Consider the following 24,947-nt stretch of genomic DNA (forward strand, 5'->3'; position numbering starts at 1 on the left):
AAAAAGCAAGGAACATGTAAATTACAATTTCCGTTTCAAATGCACACGGATCGAAAATATAGGTAAGTATTGTTATCCTACTAATATTTAGGAATATGGTTTAATTCATCAGTTGTATTAAATCAGATCAGTTGTGACTAATCTGTTAAAGGAGAGAAGAAGCAAAAGACTAGAAATCCAGTCCTGTCCAGGGCCAGCCTTTGTACACCCAGTGCATAGCACATTATCTAGAATATTTTATTTTAGGTCCTCAATACTTGCTTATGAAGGGAAGGTTATCCTGCTGACATTCAACTTCTCACAGAATCCTTTGGATAAGAAAGTCATGTCTCAATATTTCTAATGATGGTGTCCAATTTATCACTGAAGGGAAAAACTCCTGTGTCTCCTTGCTCACAGATACTATTCTTCTGGCCACCAAATGTGTGAGGTTTTTCCTAATACCAAGCAATTCTCCAATTCTCAGCTAACAATGACTGGGCATCCTACAAATTAACTCAATTCTGACACTATCTATTTGAAGACAGCATCAGATCTTACAGGTAGGGCTCAATCACACAAGACTGCCCCCTACTTCAGACGCCAGTTGCAAGCCCAAAGTTGTAACCTGTACGTCTGGTCAACTGGCTGTATATTGGGGGTGCCTCCAACCCTCTACTCGGGTAAGGTAATTTGCTATAAGGGCTCACAGAACTCAGAAAAACACTATACTTGTATTATACAGCAATGCAACTCAGAAACAGCCAGTAGGAAGACAAGCCTAGGGCAAGGTATGGAATGCGGGTGCACGGAGCTTCCATGTTCTCGCTGGGTACGCCACTCTCGCAGAACCTCAATGTGTTCCCTAATCCAGAACCTCATCAAATCTGGTTGTTCAAGAATGTTTTTAAGGTGCAGTTTCCACCTCCAATTTCTCCATCTTAGAAGTCAGTGAGTGGAGCTGGAAAACCTTCTAATCACTTGGTCCTTCTGGTGATGAACCCTATCTAGAGCTCACCCTAGGAGCCTCACCCTAAGTTACCACACTAGCATAAACTCAGATTGGATCAAAATGTGTTCCTATGAGTAATATAAGATATTCTTATCCCTGAAGAAATTCCAAGGTTTTAGTAGCTCCATCAGGAATCAGGAACAAAGAGCAAATATATTTCTTAATATATCACAACTCAAGCTTTTTTAGATGGGCATGTTAGAAAATAACTTGATATTATATCAAATTTGTATTACATATGATGTATCATATTATACACAGTATGATATATGATAATTAAAGCACATGTGATACATAAAAATCATCTATAAAATAACCCTAACATCAGGTAAAACCTAACTGAAGTGAAAAGATAGTCATTTGAGACATAAATCCTATAGACATTTAAAAACATTCTTCCTTTGATTTATTCTTTTCAAAAAAGATATGTAGTTGCAAAATATATCTTCCAGATCTCCCAGGGAAGCACAGATAGATTAAACTCACAGATTTTCCAGTGAAGCACAGATAGAATGATCAGATATAACACCATTTAATTAATGCTATTTATTTGAGGTAATGTGGCCCTAATTGTATCATGATTACCTGGAGTCCTGGTTAACTTAACCATGAACATTCCCAGGGGCATTGTGTCCCAAAAGTCTTGGTTTTACCAGTGTCCCAGGTAATCAATCTGATACACACAAAGTTTATAAGCTATGGATAGAAGGAACTGATAATAATAACATAGACTGTATGCTAGATAAACTGGTACAGATCAGTTGAATTATACTAGAATGAATATCTTATACTTCTCGTTGAATAAAATGTAAGTGAGAATCAAGAAAAAATTTACTTGGTGATATTATTGCCTTGGTATCTGCTTCTGCCCCATGTCATACCTGCTTCTTTTCCTAGTACATGAATAACAGCTAAAACTTTTAAAGATGTTCCAAAGATAATGCTATTGGAAATGTCTAAATTAACTCTTGCTTAAAACTGTGTGATGCAATCCCAGTAGGATAGCCACTACTTACACTTAAGTGTATAATAGATACAACTGAAAGACCCCTCCCCTAGAAGATAGATAGGATAACTAACCGCTTGTTTGCTTTTCTGTGAACCGCTGGCTTTTAGGCGTAAATTAGGTTATTAATTGCTCTTTTGCCCTTCTGTAACTGCTTGGCTTATAGAAATAACAGAAGACGCCATGATGGCATTCCTACCTTCCCCCTTTTTGTTCCCCCTCCCTGCCTCTCTCTTCCCGCGCACGGCCCTCAGAACCAATCAGCTTGTTCCCCCTTCCCGCCTCTCTCTTCTCGCCCGCGGGTCCCAAAGCCAATCAGCAAACTCCACGTATGCCTTTTTCAAAAGTTCTAACTGTCAACCAATCAGTTGCGCCCCACCCAAAACTTGTTTGTACCTGTCTATAAAAACCCAGCACCACCCCAGCCGGGTGTGCTCAGCTAGCAGGAGCTGCTGACCACCCGCAGGCGCCTGCGTAACAATAAAGAACCTCTTGCTGACTGCATCCAGTGGCAGTGTTGGATTCTTGGGTAAGGGGATCCGCGGGTCTTTCACAACATAGTGAAAAGAAGTGTTTTTTTTTTAATAACAATCACTGTTTTGTTTAGTTTTGGTTGGGTTTAGAAAAGCCTCTGGTGTACAATATAGAAGATTAGTTTCCTTTTTTGTGAAAAGAAAACTCAAGTTCTTCACCCAACTTTACCTCTTTACCTTTTTCCTCACCCTCAGAAAATACAAGAATTGCACATCCAAGAAAGGAACCGGTCCAGCTAAGCAACTCTTTCCTTCTTTGTTGGATATCAGTGTAGTTTTAATGAGCTCAGTCTCCTGGGGAGCATTTTAATGGTTTTTTCCGCCTCCCCTGATGACCATGTTTATGCTAAGTTTTGATACAGTATACAGGACTTGTGTAGTAATTAGCATTCAAATGGACCACTGATTTCCCTTTCACTGAGTGGGTTGTCTATTCCCAGGCTTGGAAATGGAATCGAATGAGTTAGAGCTTGTAATAATCAAGACATATTAACAATTCAAATCCTAAATTAAACATCCAAGATAGAGGGTGTAAAAGGGAGGAATCATCCATGTCACAGACTGGCTAAACAACCAAAAGGGAATAAAACAAGGAGGAAGACAAACCTTCATGGTTAATGGTCTATCAGCAAATGAGAGCATGAAAAAAATATGCTACAGATAATGTCAAAGTGATAGTGAAGGACGGAATATGTTGATTTTTAAGGTTAAAAATTTTAATTTGTTTAAACACTGTTCATATTCTTTTCAATATAGTCACTGATAAAAGTTAAAAAGGAAATGAAGTAAAACTTTAACATACTTGCCTGATAGATATTTTAGGGTATGTCAGGGAATCACCTTAAGGAAGAACTGATAATTACTCCAGACCAACCTATAGAATCACAATTATTTTAAAATCTCCTGAAATCCTGGTATAATATCTGAAAACATTTAACATTTTATATGATAATATTTTGAGACATAGTTCCCTTGTATAATCTAATGAAATCCTTATACCTTCTCAGTGCACTCCTTAGAGAAATACACATCTATTCATGCAAACAACTAAATAATTGTCTTTTTAATCATTAAATTTAAAAAGTGGAATAAAAGTGTAATAACTTTTACGCTTCAACTCCTTAATAAATAATGGCCATAATTTGTTTACATATTATTGGTCTATTGATTTTCCTTTATTTCTGAATCTATGCCTATCCCAAATGGTTAGAAATTAATAAAACAATAGCAACAAAGTGCCTGAATAAATTTGATTACATTAAATAATTTTTTCTCAAACATTTACAAAGTAATACAAGGTTAATAGCTTGGTGAACAGTAACCTACCAGATTTGCAAAATATCAAAGTAGTCATTATTATTCACATCTACAGATAAATAGGAAAACAGAAGAAATCAAACTCATAGCATTTTATTAAAAAAATGCTTTTGCTACATTTATGCTCTACACAGATAGCATGAATATATTTTTAGCACAATTAACCAAATACCCTTGAGCCTACTTTCTTCTTCATGGCTTTAGGCTGGTTAATGTGGAATTTAATTTGTGCTAATTTCTCAAGGTTAGTAAAGTGTGAAATATACTGTACAATGGATTTACACAACTTACAGTACCACTCAATTGCTGTAAAATTTTAGAAAATGATGTCTTATAATTTTCTAACCAAAAAAGAAGAAGAAGCATTGAGCCTCCATTATCAGGGTTGAAACTGCTAAAATTATAAAGGAGAAAATGTGTCCAATATAGACGAATAGAGACTGCAAATAAGAATGAGCTCTAAATGAATTTAGGAACTACGGAAAGACACCATTAAAGTCATGGTTTCAAATTATTTCTGTTTAAGCTGGAACCAAAGCAATGTGAAGCAGTAACCTGAATGTTGCCCTTACCTAAAAGCCTGTTCTGTTCCCAGAACTATCTCTTCTAATAATCTTTCATCATGCAATTGGCTAGAAGAATCAGGGGCCAAAATTTGGGGTTTCTTCTTTGTATAGGAAAGAAGTGTCCTGATTCTCTCCAAGCAAGAAAAATATGGACCTTATATCTAAAGAACCTCTGTGAAACCATTTAGGTGGTCAATCTAGTTATATACCTGATTCACCTAAACAGCATTATTGGCACGTAAAAACAACTTTTAAATACACAGTAGGTGGTAAGGAAAATGGGTGTGGTATACAATTTGTATTCTAAATGCACAAGGCTATTACACTGAAAGAAAATTCTACAAAACACTTAATGGATTAAACTTGAAAAGGAGTAATGATGTGAAAAAATATATAGGAGAAGAAGCAAATTGCATGCAATAAGGCAGAAAATAAAATTCAGTGAGATTTAGGTTTGTACAGAGTTATCTCAAACAAGCCACTCAGTTGTGTTCTTTTATGAGAACTCATAATGGAGCTACGGAAATGCAATAAGGGTTGAATAACTTGATCACAGAAAATTAGAATACATGCGTGCACACATTTGTGTGTATTTATACCATTTAGCTACATATTAAAAGCTGTATTTTAACTATATGCCAGCATTTAAAAGATGCAAAGCAAAGAAAGTTTAGAAATTTCAAAAAGTCATGGAAATCCTATTATCCCATGATGGGCTCAATACAGTCAGGTAAAACATACAATATTCCTCGAAATCTAAAGTGTTATACAAAATTAAGGTGCTAAAAAGTATAATATTTTCATGGCAAAAGCAGGAAAAAAATAATGCATTGTGGAAGTAATTTTGTTCTTCTATGTGACTGTGAATATACATTTGTGGAACAAATAAATCTGTTATTCTTCTTGTATGAAGATGATGGTGTGAAACCACTTTTAATATATTAAGTGCTTTGAGTTACCCATTATGGAAGCTAGTCAACCTACATAAAAAGACTGATGGAAAAAAAATTCTTAGATAGCCATACTTAGAATGTGTTTACTTATAGCAGAAGGGCTGGGGGCGTGTGTGGGGATATTCATAAGTTAACTTCATTTTCAGCAAATTTTATTTACTGATTTCAAAAGAGCTTCAGATTTCATATTTATTTTGTGATAGATGATTTGTAGTAATGCAGTCTAACTCATAAAGAAAAGATGCTGAAAAACATATCACTGGTATCTTCTAAACCAGACTACAAAACACATGCAAGAATGCAAGAATTTTCTAGATCAATCAGGTAGTTAGAATCATTTTCTCCAATGATCATAATTAGAAAAATAATGTACTATACTCTAAGATATTCAGCATGTTGCTGACTATACTTTTATTGTCATAATTATTCATATATATTATGAAACAGTTGACACCTTATTTATATGTAACTTGCAGTGATCATGTAATTGTCTGGCTTAATGAGTGGTTTAAATTGTGATATCAAGAACTCCCCAAGATTTTAGCGATCCATCTCTACAAGACAAAGTAATATATATGCATTGCATTTTCTCAGGCATGACTTCAAATTAAAAGTAAAAAAGTTATGTTTCCTTTACCCATTCAAATTTTATTTATCCTTCAAATACTACCATTGAGTTTTACCTCCTTCATGATACATTTTCAATATTTTTCAGCCAACACTGGTTATTCTATTTCTGATCATCTAGATTTCTTTTATTTAAAAATTCTAATACTTGTTAATTCATTATAAATAATTGGAAAAATTCTAGGATCTAGTTTTGGAACCTAAAGGTAGAAAAAAAAAATCTGCTCAAATAAGACTGACACACCAGAAGTTTTAAAAGAAAAAGATACTGGATTTGTCAGAGAAGATCTTAAGTCAATAGACAGAAACACTTAGAGAAATGTATTATAATGAAATGACATAAGATTAATACCTACAAAATATAAAGAGCTTAGTAGTTTATCGACAACTAATCCTAATGTCAATAAATGTATGAGAAGTTACTCAAGCTCATTAGAAGTTGAGAATATGTAAATTAAGTAATAAGAAATAAAAAAGGATGGCTGGGACTGAATCACTTTTTTTTGTTGTTGTTATAGCACATAACATCATCTGAGTATATTTGCTTGTTTACCTGTTAATTATTTGTATCTCCTTCCTAGACTGTAAGCTCCATGAGAACATGTCTTCTGTCTTGCTCAATGCTTTCAGTAATCACATGTAATATACAGGAGGAACAGTAGAAAACTCAACATAAAGGTAATATAATCCCCACTAACTCATAAAATTAAAATATCCAGCGTGCCTGGGTGGCTCAGTTGGTTGAACGACTGCCTTTGGCTCAGGTCATGATCCTGGACTTCCAGGATCGAGTCCCACATCAGGCTCTCAGCTCCCTGGGGAGTCTGCTTCTCCCTCTGACCTTCTCCTCTCTCATGCTCTCTCTCACTCATTCTTTCTCAAATAAATAAATAAAATCTTTTAAAAAAATTAAAATATACATTATATATATACAATAAATAAAAAAATATATACTATATATATCTAAATTGACTAGAATGTGGAAGAAATTATATTATTCACACTGCTAAAAAATGTGAATTATTGCAGTCATTTTAGAAAGCAGTATCATAATTGCTATTAAAATCAGGCACTGCACTCTGGAAAACAGCATGGAGTTTCCTCAAAAAGTTGAAAATAGAGCTACCATATAACCCAGCAATCACATTACTGGGTATTTACCCTAAAGATACAAATGTAGTGATCCAAAGGGGCACGTGCACCCGAATGTTTATAGCACCAATGTCCACAAGAGCCAAACTATGGAAAGAACCTAGATGTCCATCGACAGATGAATGGATAAAGAAGAGGTGGTATATATTACACAATGGAATACTATGCAACCATCAAAAGAAATGAAATCTTGCCATTTGCAATGACATGGGTGGTACTAGAGGGCATTATGCTAAAAGAAATAAGTCAATCAGAGAAAGACAATTATCATATGATATGAGGATTTGAGAGGCAGAGTGGAGGGTTTGGGGAGTAAGGAAGGAAAAAAATGAAACAAGATGGGATTGGGAGGGAGATGATTCATAAAAGACTCTTTAATCTCACAAAACAAACTGAGGGTTGTTGGGGGGAAGAGGGGGTTGGGTTATGGACATTGGGGAGGGTATGTGCTACGGTGAGTGCTGTGAAGTGCATAAGCCTGACGATGCACAGACCTGTACCCCTGGGGTGAATAATATATGTTAATAAAAATAATTAATAAATTTTTTTTAAAAATCAGGCACTGCAACCTTGCTTGTGAATCCCTATCCTAGAGATATGAGCACAAGTGTGTAAGAATGCATACACTAGGGCTGCGTTTAAGACAGCACTACTGATAAGTACAAAAAGGAGAAAGAAAAGACAGGAATGTGCATCAACTGGAAAAAAGTAGGATAAATTTTTGTTCATTGTTATGGAACTTTATGCAGATAAAGAAAAGAGAGAGCGAGTCCAAGCTTGACTCATCGACTTGGAAGGATTTCCACTAGAGATGAAGGAGGGGAAAGGAGCAGAAAAGCATGACTATATCATTTCTTTTACAAATATTAGTGGCCAAAAAAACCTCATATTTGTACCTATACATGTGTGTTTATGATCACATGAACATGAAAGAAACACAACCCCAATGACACTCTGTTAACATGAATTACATGTGAGGATCATGATGTGGGGGAAGAAGCAGAAGCAAGAAAATGAGTGACAGGCAAAATAGGCAAGATTTTTAAGAGAATATCTATACTGACAAAATCAGCAGTGATACATTATTGATATCCTTATATTAAATTATATACGTAAATATAGAGAAATATAAAATATCTGAAGGAAAAAGAATCTCATAGAAGACAAAAGAATACTGAACAAGGTTTAAAAGAAAGAAAAAGAAGAATTGTGTCAGAGGAGAAGTTCAAGGAAGCAAATGCACTGGGAACGTTGCTATTGCCTATTAACCTTTTTTTTTCCTTAAAATTTTTTTTATTTATTTATTTGAGAGGGACAGAGCGAGAGTGAGAGCAAGTGGGGGGGGAGGGACAAGCAGATCTGCCCTGAGCATAGAGCCCAATGCAGGACCCTGAGATCAGACCTGAGCTGAAATCAAGAGTTGGACACTTAACCAACTGAGCCCCTGAGGGGCCCCTATTATCTATTAATTTTCATCAACGATCCAGTTTTACATTTGCATGGCAATGCCATCTTTAGATTTTTTTACTAAGGTATTTTCCAAGTGGTATTCTAAACATGGTATATCCACCTCCTCTCATCCAGCTCCCTGCAAACTCCTATCCAATCTGAGAACGGCACTGAATCTGCAGCCTAGAAGGTACTTAGCCTAGGAGATTACCTGCATCCTCCCTACTGGGATATCTCCCCTTTGCGTGATTTCTGATGTGTCCCTTTGTGTTGCCTCTTTGTCTCAGTCAACTTATTCTCAGGCACATTTGTTAGTTTTTCTTCCTCTGTCCACTTTACCTAGAATTATATATGAACAAAAGAGAAAGTCTATTAAAAAAAAGAAAAGGTAACTATGTGAGGTGATGGATATGTTAATTAGCTTGATAGCAGAGACTATTTCACAATGCATACGGACATCAAAACATCAAGTTGTATGCCTTACATGTATATGATTTTTTATTACCTCCATAAAGCTGGGGGAAAATATCTGGAAGTAAAAGCTCCAAACTCTAAAAAAAGAGATCTGGTAAAAGGAAATTGGAAACCAAACTAAACAACAACAAAAAACACACACTTCAGATTATGAAACGAGAAAAATAATTTTTAAGGAAGTTAATATCATCTCTTAGGAAAAAGAACATTAGAGACCTTTTTCACTAGGAGGATCAACAGGAAGCTAAAAACCAACTTGGAAAATTACATAAGGAGTTTTGCTGGCACCTTTCTTTAGAAAAAGCACTCTGTGGGGCACCGAGCTGGCTTGGTAGGTGGAACATGGAATTCTTGACCTCAGGGTTCTGAGTTAGAGCCCCACACTGCGTGTACAGATTATTTGAAATGATAAAAAGAAAAAAGCACCCTGAAAAGGAATATTCTTGCATGGATCAGTAGAGGTAACAGTGATAGTTCTAACTGACTTTGGAATAGAAGTTAAATAAAAACTAAAGAAGAATATTAAAGAAAACTTTATGGAGACAACAGTAAGTCATAGCGAAACTGAAGCAGGAAGAACTCAAACTCTCCAATTTCATTATATGTCTAGAATGTTATTACCTTTGTATTATTTGTCCTATATAGCTCTATTATAATTTAGCATCTGAATTACATAAACAAACAAAATAAACAGGAAGTAGTCCTCTTTGATAAACTGATAAAAATTTTAATACAGTTTGCCTCTAAAACAATATTTTCATATCCAATCAATCATTCTCAAATTGGGAATCTGACTTCATTTTATTCTTAGCCCCAAACATTCCATTCATCACCTCCTCTTTCTCATTCCCCAACTTAACATATATTTTATTATTCATCTATTTATCTACAGCTTCAGATAATGCAGAATGAAAGCAGACGCCTTCAAGGGATTTGTTCTAAACTCATCCCTTAGTAGCACATAAGTAAATATTTGGAATTAAAAGTGAAACAAAATATGGAGTATTTTTCCTTTCAACACCACAACCTGAAATATTTGCTTTACTTTACTTTACTTTACTGACCAATATTTGCATATTTCTCTGGAAACAGAAAAAGCTATTCCTTTAAGATTTTATTTATTTATTTATTTATTTATTTGAGAGAGAGAGAACAGGAGAGGGGAGATGGTCAGAGGGAGAAGCAGACTCCCTAGGGAGCTCTTCATAATGTTCCCCCAGAAGTTGTATAACAACTTCTCAAGAAGACATCCTGATCTTCTAACCTCTCTTAAATCCTACAATGCTATCAAATCACTCCATGTTTTGTTATCTACTCCTCACTTTCTAAAGGTAACAACCACTAATCTGAACAAGTTATTCAATAAAGACCAAAAACCTCTAATTTCTTTTTTTGTTTGTTTGTTTTTTGAAAAAGGCAGAGTACAATCCTTTAACATGAGTAAATACAAGCTAGGCAGAGGCCAGATCTGACCCTTCCCTTCTCTCAGATAGCACACATGCCTTGTGGCCAAGTGCATTAACTGCACGTGTAATGTGGATTGAGCCTCCTGCATCCAATTTCACAAGGGTTGGATATTCTTCGTTTTCAACCCCTCTCCCTTGGTAGGGGGGCCAAGAGGATTGAAGATGCCGAGGTTCTGAAAACAATATAGCTGGAACAAACACTGCTTCCAAACCACAACCAAATTTTCAAGAAGCCTACATATATAAGTACAGTCTTTCATATGAAAGAAATTTTCTTAATGTATCAAAAGTCAAACCAAAATCTGATAAGAAAAAAAAAGGGGACTGTCAGTGAGGATCGTGTGTGTGTGTGTGTGTGTGTGTGTGTGACTTTTTTCAATCTTCAACAGAAAGCATATATTGAATACATAGTTTGTCTTTTCAGTTTATGAAATTCCAGTCAATATCCTGTCACAAATTCAGTTTTTCAAGGTAAGATGACATAAATTATTTTTATTTTTATTGTCTATTTTTTATTGTCTAAAAGTGGCACTAAGGTGGCCACAGTTGTACAAATATATGAGCACTATATATTTTTTTAAATAGTCTACTATTTCTGTGAAGATGAATGTATTAGGTGCAATTATGAACTTGATATATATCTACCTTCATTATTCATTCTCAGGAGAATTTGAGATCATCATTTCTTTTTTTCCCCCTCTTGAATTTTCTTGGGAATAGGAACCTGATTAATTCATTTTAATTTTTGAGATTTCCTTTTCAAAGCATTCAATGACAAGGAATGTGTATATTTCTTTTTCTATGTCAACTTTGAGAATTTTTGGTCATTAAGATTACTTTTAGTTGAAGTTTACAGGTATTGCACATATAGATTTACTTTTGAAACATGGCTCTGAATGAAGTAAGGGTCATATAACCCATCGGTAGTATTACTTTATGCTCTCTCTTCTGTTTCATTACTTCCAAAGAATTAATTAAAAGTTGATAGGATTGCCCCTAAAATCAATTATCCCTTTGGTCTGAAATGCTGAGTTCACATTATTGAGTTTTCAAATAAATTGAAAAAAATCTCAGTGAGGCAACAGCATTATCTTAATTTATAAACATTAATACAAGAAAATATCTGATTTGTTTTAAATGATTACTCCACTCTGTATTACCAGTATTATCCCTTTCTGCCTGTTTAGAAATCTACCAGACTACATTCCCAATCTATAATAACAGTGCACAATCACGCATAATTTCTCTGATATTGAATAGAGTGTTCTAGCTGAGTGTTTCTGGAATTCAGAGACAGCATTTCACCAGATTTATACTGTGTTTCAATTTCTCAGTTGATGATCCCCCTAACCTATTTGTCTTTTCAATCTTGCAGTATGGAGGACTGATGGCTTCAGGGTCTTTTGGCCTTTAACCTTTAAATCCATTTTCTTGTCATTGTAACATGACTGTCCCATTTTCCATATACACATTTAATTTTTCCTCCACCACATACATGCAGACACACACGCACACACACACACACACACACACAATATGAGATTAATAAAGTTATAGACAATGATTGAAAATTACTTGAATTACAGCAATTTTTTCAGGGTCTCCTAAAAAAGAAAAGAACTCTAAAATTCCATAGCTAGTATTTTACTGTCTTTAACATGTCAGTAGTGTTCTCCTAAGTGTTCTCCTTTCATTTAAAGATGAAGCGCTAAAGCTCAGATGTTGAGGAACTTACTCTATCATGGAGAGTAAATTTCCAGGCTAGCCTTTGAATTTAGAAACCCTGATTCCAAAATCTTTTGGTATGCCACCATACCTTATTTAACAAACATACTATGAAAAACTGGAGAAAAGATATAAAAAGAATGGCAAGATAAATTCTTTTAAGACCTTCAGGACCCAAGAGTAATGCTAGGTCACCAAATTTCATTTCTATAATAACTTGAAACTAATTTCACTCAATAAAAATGGGTAAATTAATAATTGAAGGAAGAAGTGGGATCTGTACAGGCACTTTTCATTCTCAAAACAGATTCAGTTCTTAATGTTCAGTAATAACTCTGTTATTTGAACTTCAAATCCATTTTCGTACAGAGGCTTTATCTGCGGGGGCTGAAGTATGGCTTCAATGTCACAGAGAGATGGTTCTCCACTTCTCACCTAAACATTAACTTCAACAACTTAGAGAAATCATTTTCCGACAATATTAAAGCCTCCATTAATATTAAGATATTACTAACACCTTAATAATTGATACTTTAGGAAATGCCCCATATTCACTCTATGGCCTCCTATTACAACTAACTGAATATTGTCACATAACCCTGGTGATGTGCTCATTTTCCTTTGTGAATCACAATGATAGACAACATGGGCAACCAAAGTAGCAAGAATATAACCTGATGAAGACTCAATGAAAAAAGTCCTTTCTACTTACAGTCTTAATGTAGTAATATATATTAGCATATTTAATTGCTTGGACAGGATTTATCTGGTGAATTCTTGTTTTCCATCTCAGTTTGTTTCTTTGTAGTTGATGGCAAGGGTATTGAAAGACTTCTTACCATAGCCATAAATCTTTTTGACTGTAAGTCGAGAAAACAGAATGCAATTGTTCCAATATGTCACTAAATTTTCACAGTTCGTTTTCTATAATACACAGCCATAATGCCAACAAATATTCACAATTCTGGCAACAGAATGGTTGATTTCCAGAATTACTATGTTGTCTCCTAAATAATGGGATGGGGAGAAAGATATATTGCCTAGCTTTCTATTTTTATCATATCCTAAAATTTCTACATATATATCTCCATTTTTAAACATAGTAGAATCCTCTGAATTATTTAGTGATTTCTGGTATGTTTAGCATTTTCCCCCATAAGCCACCCGAGAATTGCACCAATGTGCTATTTTTGCTCACTAATGAAAATGTCAAAGATCAGACTTAAAAATGTTAAATAAAACTGAGCCAATCAGTCTCCTACTGTTGTTCATTTTGAGGCCAACTTTATTCAAAGACCGCTTTAATCCCTGTTGTTACTTCTTAGCTAAGCCTGTAATTGTCAGTAAACATTATCAAACAGGTTTTGGGATTGTAACTGTGAAATAGATGCTCTTGACTATGCTCAAAAGTAACCATTCAAAAGCAGGATTAAGTCAGATATCATTAATTCAGACTGCTAACCAGAGGAGTGCTGAAAATCACCCAACACCAAAACCCCCAGGTCGCCTTCTCAAACTTGATAAAATGATCTCAAGGATTTATTCTATTCTATATTTCTGTGAAATCCATTAGGAAAATAACACTTTTTAAAAATTTTCCTTGTTAAAGAGCAAGATATATTCCTTTTAAAAACTCTGTAAATTCAGGAGATCATACTAGTAGAGATAATCACTCTTAACATATTTTTTTCCAAATATATTAATAAATTGATAGTTTAATATATCAAATTGTGTGTCTAGATCCTGATCTTTTTTCACTATATTTGTACTATGAACTTTCTCATATCCTTAAAATTGTGTATTCTATAACGTCTATATAATTCCACAAGTTGAGAAACAGAGTAAACTTAATTTTAAACAATATGTAAATTACATATTCAGATAACACTTAACATTTTTCAGGTGCAGAGCCTCTAAATTTAGAGCAATGAGTTCAATTGGGTTTTTTTTTTTTAGAGATTTATTTATTTATTTATTTGACAGAAAGAGATCACAAGTAGGCAGAGAGGCAGGCAGAGAGAGAGGAAGGGAAGCAGGCCCCCTGCTGAGCAGAGAGCCAGATGTGGGACTCGATCCCAGGACCCTGAGATCATGACCTGAGCCGAAGGCACAGGCTTAACCCACTGAGCCACCCAGGCACCCCATGAGTTCAATTGTTAATCTGAAAACAGTACAATAAATATAATAAAGTGTCAAAAGTGTCTAGAAATACAGAGAAAAAAGGTATATTTATTGTACTTTTATCAAGTTAACAATTATACCCACTGCTTTGAATTTAATAATGCTTTACCTGACAGTGTCTAGAGACTACAGAAAAAAATATCTGAGTGTGTTACTTAAAAAATGTAGCCAAGACATGATTTAAAAACAAGTTTATCTTATATTTCCTTGAAACAGTTTCTCTTGTTAAAATTATATATCCACTTTTGAATATCAGCTTTTCCTGCATCTCTTCTTTTTAGTAATAAAACACGTGATCTGCCGTTTTATTTTTACAGCAAAAAACAAAAAGACCAACCTACAGCATCCTGCCCTCTTTTCTGTGAAAACCTGTCTCAAGTCAGATCTACCAAAACATGAAGTCACCATTGAAGTACATTCTCAGAGCTCTTGTGTTCCCACCATGTGGAGTCTTTTTGTCATCATTTTCCTCTTAACTGTGGAAAGGACAAGCAGACGCATTTATCAGAAAGAAAGCCTTACTGTTAGATGGTCAAACATAAACACTGAACCAAGAGGGAATGTAAAAGATGTTTGCTTTGGCCTTTGATTCCCTAACCGGATCATAACAAAGCATGTGCTTTCTAACAGCACAACCTTCATGGTTTTTTGTTGTTGTTGTTTTGTTTTGTTTTTGCAAGGCCCTCTCTGTTAGCCTGGCTCAATGTGAGCCAGGACCCCAGAATGGGGTTAATCACTTCACTCCAGGAATGAGAAATGCTAGGGGAAAGCCCCACTGTGCCAAGTTTTATTCAAAAGATGATACCTGTCATCCACTCTCCCCAGTCATGAGGACGTGAAGTTAAGTAAGATACAGTCTCTGCCGTCAAGAAACTCCCAATCTGATGTGGATTGGTTGTCCCTGATTATAGGACATCATGATAACAAATGAACAACTAACACAGTAGACAAGCCTAAATCAGATGGTGAGGTTAGGAACTGATTCTTGGGAGGTGTCATTTTGAAAACAATTAGGAATTTGTAAGATAAACTATAGGCATGTGTGTGTTTGTGTGTGTGCACGTGTGTGCATGTGTGTCTGTGTGTGTGGTCTGTACTGCATAGGAACAAATGCCACAGAACATTCCAGGCGGAAGAGAGGTGAACTTAGGGAAACCGAAGGGCTCATTATTCTAAGTAAATGAAGTACTAGGGGAGAGGCAGAAAATAAAAGTTGACAGATATTAGGAGAAAAACGGACTTAAAATCCTTGGTTAAGATATTTTTCTTTACCCTGAGAGCTCAGAGGAGAAATGTAGCCATTTTATGAAGGCATATATGACTAAATATTTCCATTTTGGCTGCAATATGGAAGGTACATTGGATAAAGAACATCACACTGGAGGCCCGAGACCATTCAGGAGATTGAATACTATGAAGACTACAGTGTGGCCACTGAAAACAAGGATGGTTTAGAGAGGGATTTAAGATGTTGAATCCTCAGTTCTCGGTGAATACATAGTTCGGTGGGGACCGTTAAAGCAAGCTGGTGTCCGGAATGATTGCCATGTTTCTAGCTCGGGCTTCCGGGTCGTTGAGACTGCAGACACAGGAGGAAGCTCAGGTTTGAAGGAGAATATGATGAATTCAAGTCTTGGATATACGAGTTTGAAGGGCTCACAGAACCTCCATGTAGAGATGTTTTTCAGACAAAGCTAGAGATTTGCAGTCTAAATCTGAGATCCATGAGAATATAAACACTGGCCAAAGGCATGAGAGGGAGTGGAAGACTTAGGAGGGACGACAAATAATAGGGCCGTGATAAAGGAATACTAGTTGACAAGGTGTGAAGAAAAAAATCTTGTGGAAGACATTGTGGTGGAAGTTGAATGAAAAAAAAAAAATAGAAAATAAGGAAGAGAATTAGAAAAGTAGATTCGCAGTTTAAAATATTCTAGATTTAACATTAAGAAGGTCATTGGTCACTTAGCTAGAACTGTTTTTGTACTTATTGACAAAAAAAGAAGAAAGTATAGATCCAGAAAAGAGAGAGGGTATTTGATGGGGAAAAACACCAAAGCAGGCAGGAGGGACCAGAACCAAAGCCAATGGCGGGGTTTGGAGACATGCTTCTCCTGATATGGGTGGAAGGAGAAAGAGATGTGCCTTCCTATTTATGGCTAATCTGCAAATCTCACTAGACAATGGTGTGGAGAGAGTGAAGAGCTGCACAGAGGAAAAGTATGAGCTGCTTAGTTATTGGCACTTATACCAGATGGATTTATGCAACCTTTCTCAAACCCACTTTCTACATCCTGACTAGCAGAGGGTGGGAGACACTGACCACCACTTCCTTTTTCCTTAGGACGCACATTTATTTCACAGTGAGGCTGAACTGAAACCACTCCGAAACAGGACAGGCTAGTTTAGAACATTTAATAACACAGTGTTATTTTCACACTCAGTCACTGCTTGCACTCCTTAGCCAAATTATTTTCAGGGCCATTTTTGAAGGAGAGAAATCCCAAGGCACAGTGAGAAGGAAGCCACAAAGAGAGGAGCTGAAGGATGTGTGTATTGGTGATGGGCGTGGGAGGGGGTAATTTCATCATTTTACCCTGGTGTTGGTGGGGGGGGGGGGTTCCGAGTACACTGAGCTACTCTCCCTTCCAGGGTCATTACCCCTCCAACAACAACCTGAAGCTACAACTATGACCCTTGTTCCTTCTGCTATTAGGAAAGCTCCCTCTAAGGGGCAGGTACAGTTCCTGCACAGAAAGAAACATCCTTTTTCAAGTCCCACAGCCTCCCCAAACAGCTCTGTCTGCAGAATATCAAATAGCTCTTCCCAGAGAAGCAAGGCCCTTCAGCCCCTGTTTGGACTGAGACACTGAAGCTGCAATCAGATACTCAGTAGAGGTTATTAATGAACCAACGGCTACAGTGTAAGAAGGACAAGGAGCAGTGCAAGAAGTAGAACCTTGAGATGCAACCCGAGAAGCCAGGGCAATCACCTGTGAGGGAATAATCTCAAGAGGCTAGCGACAAATAAAGAATCCTGGTGGAAGACAACATGACACAAAGCTAGGAAGCCAGAGAAAGCACTGAAATTCAAAGCCGGAGAGTTTGGGTCCTCCTACTAAACAACAGTGTTTCTTCTTAGAGAGCATGAAGCTAATAAAACCACCAGGTTCCAAGGAAACACCCAGGATGAAGTTGAAAAGATACTTATTGTTCAATTTTTCTCTGTTAAGCTGGGTGTTTGGCAGCATATATGTAGGCAATCCACAGATAAACGACCGACTTTTCCCATTTTCAACTCAGTGTGATTTATGATGCAGACAGGACTCAAATTTGTGGGGGGAAAAAAACTAACATATAATTTCCTCTTCGTATAAAGGAAAAGTTACTAGCGAAATTATTTGTGTGCTTTCATTCAGGTGCAAGAATTGTCATTAGAATCTATCAGGCTTCCGCCTTCCCCCATGGGGTAGAAATAAACTGCCTGGATCACGGCTACCTTATATACTCCTTCTGGGTGGCTGTGGGAATAACCTTCAAAAATCAAACCATGAGCCTTTACTCAATATAGGACTCACCATGGTTAGTTCTGAATGAAAAATGGAAGCAAGTATTAAGCAAAATCTACACAAAACAACAAAATTTAAGAGTACATACTTTTAAAAAATTCCTGATTTGGAATACTCAGGATGGACTCCATCAAATTCAATTTCTCAACATACCTTAGCCTTGCAGACATAGACGGAGAAAAAACAACAACAACAACAAAACATATTTTTTTTTAATGGAGGATCCTAGATCCTAAGCAGTCCCCTGCTCCAGACCCATGAGGTAGGGTCATGAATTCCCAGGGAAAATAACAGTACACAAGGCTTTTTTTTTTTCCCTCAAAAATTCACAGTAGTCTACTACTATTGTTGTGTCTTGTCATACCATGCCTTAGATCATCTTTTAGAAGGGAGTCCAGAAAGCAACCTACAGAAACTCTTTGTTCATCATATTTGCTCAGACCTTTGTGTGGGTATATAAACACCCCCCCTACACACACACACAGGCGCTTTGAACCCCTAAAGAGTTAGCTCTGCTGTTGCTATTCATTTCTATTAAGAGTACAATCAAAATTTATTCAAGCATTTCAGACATTCTTCCAATTAAGATTTTGTATACTTCTCTCTTTAATATGCTTGTTTCTTTTCTGACCTCTCCGGAGTATTTTAAAATGAAGGTTATCGTGATTACAGTGTGAGATAGCAACTTTCTTCTATTTCAGCCTTATTTATCCTACTCAGAGTCATTTCTAGGCTATCGTCCAAAATAGCCTCTAACCACCTAAGCTGTTCAATGAAGTGTATCAGAAAGCAATCCTTGAAATAGCTCTTGAAATATGTTCTCTTCTTCATTTGAACATAGTTGCATGCCAATCAACAGCAAAGCAATTAAAATCCTGCCAGGATCAAAGAACGTGCCTTGCTACAGCCTTTGCCAATCTATAAAAACATTTCCTCGTCTTCTTTTGTTAAGGCCCCGGTGACCTACAGCAATATCCAAGAATCTATCTACACCCTCTATAGTTCTTCATTTGTTTCCAAGTATACGTCAACAAATTTCTTGTTGCAAAGTATCTGCTGTCACTTTCCAGGTTTCCCCACCTCACATTTCTCTGTTTTATATTCCCCCACCTTTTTGTAAAGCACCTGTCTTAACAACTTCAATATTCCACCTTTCGTCTTGGATGTATATACATTTGACTTTCATATTTTGTTGAAGCTACACTGCTTAAGGATTTGTCATGTACTCCTGGCTCTTGTGTATATCAATTTTCTTTATGTGTCCTCCCTCTGCTAATAAGATAATCCTTTTGCAGATTTTTCTGGTGCAATCCATTGAACCCAAGTTCACTCTGATATCAGCTTCTTTGAGTTAATCAGAAAATACATTGCTGTGGGAGGTATATGGTCCCTTTCTGGATTATTCTGCCTTTTCATCAATAATCGAAAGGACCAGCTAAGCAATTTTCCATACTCTCTCCTAATCCTTCTGCTCCCCTCTGAATGCAATTGAGATGCAACTCACATCATTTCACTCAAGAATTTCACAGTTTTGGGGATGCTTAGAGCACTGCTGTGTGACAGAATGTCAAGAAGCAGACCACAACTTTTTGCGAATCCAAAATTATCTATGAATGCGAAGAAACATGTAGAATTGCTGCAGTGAATATGAATAATTCAAGTTAAAACTATGTCAGCTGAAAAACCTACTGAGGCAACCTATTTTGGTTTAAATTATATGAATAACTGCCTACAAGCCTGACGATTCACAGACCTGTACCCCTGGGGCAAACAATACCTAACATATTAATAAAAATAATTAATAAAAAAAACCTGCTTACATTTACCACTTTACTTTGGGTATAAACACTGTATCACTAGAAATGTTTGATTCTCACAGTTTTTAGAGCCTGGAAAACTCTATTTTAAAGCCCTTTGCTAGTCTGACCTAGCACACCATCATTTGGTTAGACTTTTGAGGTATTTCTAATTGCTGCTTCTCAACTTGATTCTCAGCCTATTTGTTTAAAATACAGTTCTTGCCCAGGAAAACCTGGGTGGCTCAGTTGGTTAAGCATCTGATTTCAGCTCAGTTCATGATCTCGGAGTCCTGGGATCGAGCCCCATCTCAGGCTCCCTGCTCGGACGGGTGTCTTCTTCTCCCTCTCTCTCTGCCCCTCCCCACCACTTGTGCTCTCACTCTCTCTCGCAAATAAATAACTAAAATCTTTCAAAAAAATAAATAAAATACAGTCTTGCTCAGCGAGAGTTAATAAAATGACATTGCAAAGTACAGAATCCTTCAACTCTTTCATCAAATGGAACACAATACTATTTACCTTTAAGAAAAAATGAACTTCTTTCAGGTTTTGAATATGAAATACTTTGCTCTTATCAATTTAATTTTAATTCTGCAAGTCTGATGATACACTATGCCTTTTGGCATATTTGCTTTTGTATACATAGCTAAAACTCAACCTTATTAATTCTTCACCCTCAATGTCATTACCTACCTGAGCCTGATTCTCATCTTGCTCCTCTTCCCCTGGAATCACAGATGGGGAGCAGATTTGGTCTATTTGGTCCAGCAGTTCTCAACTAAAGGTAGCAGTGGTTCACAAGAGGCATTTGGGTATGTGTGTGTGTGTGTGTGTGTGTGTGTGTGTGTATGTAAGGTGGGAGGAACTCAACCTTTCAGTGGTCAAATTGACTGTGGAAATTCCTTTATTGGACAGGATCAGGCATACTATAAAACGTTAATGTCTATTATGGTATTTTTCTTTTAAGTGTAAAAACGTGTTTAAGAACACTTGAACAACTACAGGTTGAAGTACGAAAAAATCTGGGTCTTATATTTAATCTCTTCATATTTTTCTATAGACATGGTATCACTTATGGAAGTACCAAACCCTAATATTTTATTCTTCACTTGTCCCTCAAATATTTTCTACTGAGAAGGTCAATACTTTAAAAATTATGTTTCTCCAGAGAAGTTCCTTTTTCAAATCCATCCTCAACTTGTGACATTAGAAGTTCTCCAAAGCTGCTGTCATTTCTTTAGAAGCTAAAAATTGTTATATGTCATGTCATCAATGACCCTTTCATGTCCACTGGTTTTTCTGAAAACATCAAACTGCTTCAATAAATAAGTGTCATACCTGACAATACTCACATAATTTTTTAGAAAAATTCAGGCTCCCTTTCTGATATCCAGCATACTACATGTTTCTTGCTAAAAATTTCATGGTCATAGTATCTTATTCGACTATGTACTATCAATCATTTAAAATTCTATATTGAAGTAAAATTTTTCATTTTTTTCTGAGGTTTGAAAGTAAACATGATAATCAACTTTTTGTGTGTGCTTCGCAAATTTCTTTTAAGACTTGTTTTTATTTGTTAATGAGTTAATTAAAGTAGCAGTAACATTATAAATACACTAAGGTATTAACAAGTGAATATCTTAAGAACAAGTTCTCAGACTCTACTAATAGAATAAATATATCTTATGGAAGATTTACATACCTACAACACATAAATACATCTTGTGGAAGATTTACATATCTACAACACACTAATAGAACCAAAAGAATACTGAGAGCCTATATATTTGTTCTATCTAATGATATCAGAAATCTAACAAAAAACCTTGGTGATAATCAAGAAGATAATTTTTTTATACTAAATAACTACATGTTTGACATATGCAATCCCTGATGCCATGATAGAGTCTGTTATTCCTTCCTTTAAAGATAGAGATCTTTAAAGATCAAGATCTTCAGAATCATTTCATAGTGTCACTCCCATGTTCAAAATTGTCATGGATATTTCTTGTCCACTAGATGAACTTCAAGTTACATGATGTCATCAATGTTGTCCATAACCTCTTCAATGTCCTCATGTTCAAGTTCTGTTCTAGTCTATTGAACCTCAGGATGGACTTTATGACTCTATGAGGGGAGTTAGTAGGAGAAACAACCATTACGGCAATATCAATCAAAATCACATTTATATATTCTTTGATCTAGCAATATCTACCTCCAAGATGTACTAGCAAATATGTGAATGAAGTTTGAGTAAGGTTTTTATCCCAGCATATTAGCAAATGACTGAAACAACCCAAATGTCCATCAGCAGGGGTCTGGTCAAATAAGTTAAAGTACATTAATACAGTAGAGAAATATGCAGCTGTAAAATGAATTCAAAACTCTTTATTACTAGGGGCACCTGGGTGGCTCAGTGGGTTAAGCCTCTGCCTTCGGCTCAGGTCATGATCTCAGGGTCCTGGGATCGAGCCCCACATCAGGCTCTCTGCTCAGCGGGGAGCCTGCTTCCTCCTCTCTCTCTCTCTCTGCCTCTCTACGTACTTGCAATCTCTCTCACAAATAAATAAATAAATAAAATAAAATCTTTAAAAAAAAAACAACAACTCTTTATTACTATTATTTAAAGAGTCCCAAGATACAATGTTAAGTGGGGAAAAAAATGCAAGCTGTATGATAAAATTCAACTTTTATATAATACAGAGAAAAGTAAAATATCATATCCATTTTCTACCGCTGCCATGTAAATTATCACTAACTCAGCAGGTTAAAACAACACAAATTTATTACTTATTGGTTTCTGTAAGTCAGAAATCTGTGTTGTCTTAGCTTATTACTCTTGTTCAAGTCCCATAAAGATAAAATCAATGCATCGGCTGTTCTGGCCTCTTTGGTGGAGATCTTGGGAGCAAAAATACTCCAAGCTCATTCAGGTTATTGGCAAAATTCAGTTTTATGTGATTGTAGGACTGAAGTCTCTGTTTGGCCAAGAATTATTTTCAACTCCAAAGGGCACACATTCTCAGGCTTAGCAGTATCTTATCCTCAAACCAGCAATGTCTGGTCCAATCGTTCTCACTTATCAAATCTCTCTGATTTCCCTGTTGCCTCATTTTCCTGACTCCTTTGTTCAAAAAATGATAATCAAAATAAGCAGAAAAATAAAAACAAAGTTCCCCATTTTAAGGTGAATTGATTAGTAACTGCAATTACATTTGCAAAGTCCCCATACTAATACCTAAATTAGCATTTAGTTAAACAACATAGAAACAGAATCTTAGTGTAACATCTTTAGATTTCTGCCTATCCACAAATATATCCTTGTTTGCTTTTACATGAAAAAGAAAACTCTGGAAAAAATACGTAAGAGTGTATGTGTATAGTGGGATGGGGATGGTGGGCAAATGGGAGGCAAGAATGTATTTTTAATATTTTTATCATATTTGAACCATATTTGAACAGAAGTAATTTAACATGTTAGATTTTTATTTATTTATTTATTTGTTAAGTAGGCTCCATGTCCGGTGTGGAACTTGAACTCACAATCCTAAAACCAAGACCCAAGCTGAGATCAAGAGCGGGACGTTCAACTGATTAAGCCACCCAGGTGCCCCTAACATGTTAGATTTTTAAAGCAGAGCAGAATCAGTCAAATCATATTTAAAACATTTTGTTTTGGTGCAACTAAATTTACACCAGCAAAGTATATATGAAACTGAGAGATGTGTTAGTTTTTTTCAAGTTCACTGTCTTATTAAAAAATGTTATACATATTATTGTGTTATGACATAGGTCTGCCACAACTCCATGTTTAAACTCCTGCAAAACATTCTTTCTTAAAACATGCTATATTATTATTTACTTTAATTTTAGGTAAGCAAATCTTTTACATATTAACACTGGCTTGATTCTCTTTTCTTCAATCTAAGGCAATAGAATTTGAGACATTCATGATGATCAAATGTGCAATACAGAGACTGAGATAAGATGAGTATATGTGATGGTCATATGGCTAATTCTTCTAGAATATGTCAGAATTGAATTAGGAAATTAAAAATTTATAGAGAGAACTCTCACATCCCAAGGATCTCCCCCTAACCCTGAGAAGTCAGTTACCTGTAATCTGTGAAACATTTACTTAAATGACACCAAAGAGGAAGCACATTCACTTTGAAAGATTACCAAGAACCTCTAATACCCAAATCTATGAGCTTTTTCCTGAAGTCATCCTACCTTCTTGCATGTGTTGCAAGACCATACCCTTCTTGAAACTCTCTTTTGGGAGATAGCCTTCCATGGGTCTTTTATACATTTTGCTGAGTTTGCAGGGAATGGAAGTACCTGACTACTTTTTGTAAGACCATTCCAGGTTTCTCCTTGCAGCCAGCAACCTTTAGGGATGAGGAAATGGCTCCCCCTCACACAAAAAATACAGCCTGGCTTCAAGATTACTATTACGTGGCAAGTTCCCCTTTCTTCTACTGTAATGCAGCTCACTGAGTGTGCAGGCATCCATCTAGATCCCCCTGCATCACCCCTGTGAGACCTGAAGATCTAAGACCTGACTTGAGATCATGCAATCTGGCTACAACTTTTGATATGAAAAAATAAAATCTTTTGTCTCTGATCCAGGAGCCTTGTATTTTCTGTCAACATCCAGAAAATAGTGGAATGCTACCTTTATTAGCTTGCAAGTAAGGTAAAAATGTCAAATCCTTCATAGTTGTTGACACGCTCTCAGTATATATTTCCATGAAACTGCTCTCGTATTTTTATTTATCTTTCTGCTCCTCCTCTCCCTCTTTCATCTGCTCTACATAGACAGTTTCTGAAATGGTAAGAGAACACGGGACTCTGTCCATGGTCCTGATTTACTTTTATTTCATACCCTCACCTTTATTATTTCTAACACTCTGTTTGTGCTTGGGTGGTTTTCAAGTATATATTCCTCAAAATGCATCTCCTTCTTTAGCTTCAGACTTCCTTGTTCAACTCCTTAATATGCTATGGACCCATCAAAATTTAAAAACATTTAAAGTAATCACCATTAACTCATGTTCTAAAGTGGAAAATATTGGAGTTATCTTCCACCTTCCTGACAATTTTATCTATTACACAGCTAAGTCTCTTAACTTC

The sequence above is a fragment of the Mustela putorius genome, unplaced genomic scaffold (assembly GCF_011764305.1).
Source record: "Mustela putorius furo isolate JIRA1106 unplaced genomic scaffold, ASM1176430v1.1 tig00003834_pilon_pilon_pilon, whole genome shotgun sequence".
Classification (NCBI taxonomy): domain Eukaryota; kingdom Metazoa; phylum Chordata; class Mammalia; order Carnivora; family Mustelidae; genus Mustela; species Mustela putorius.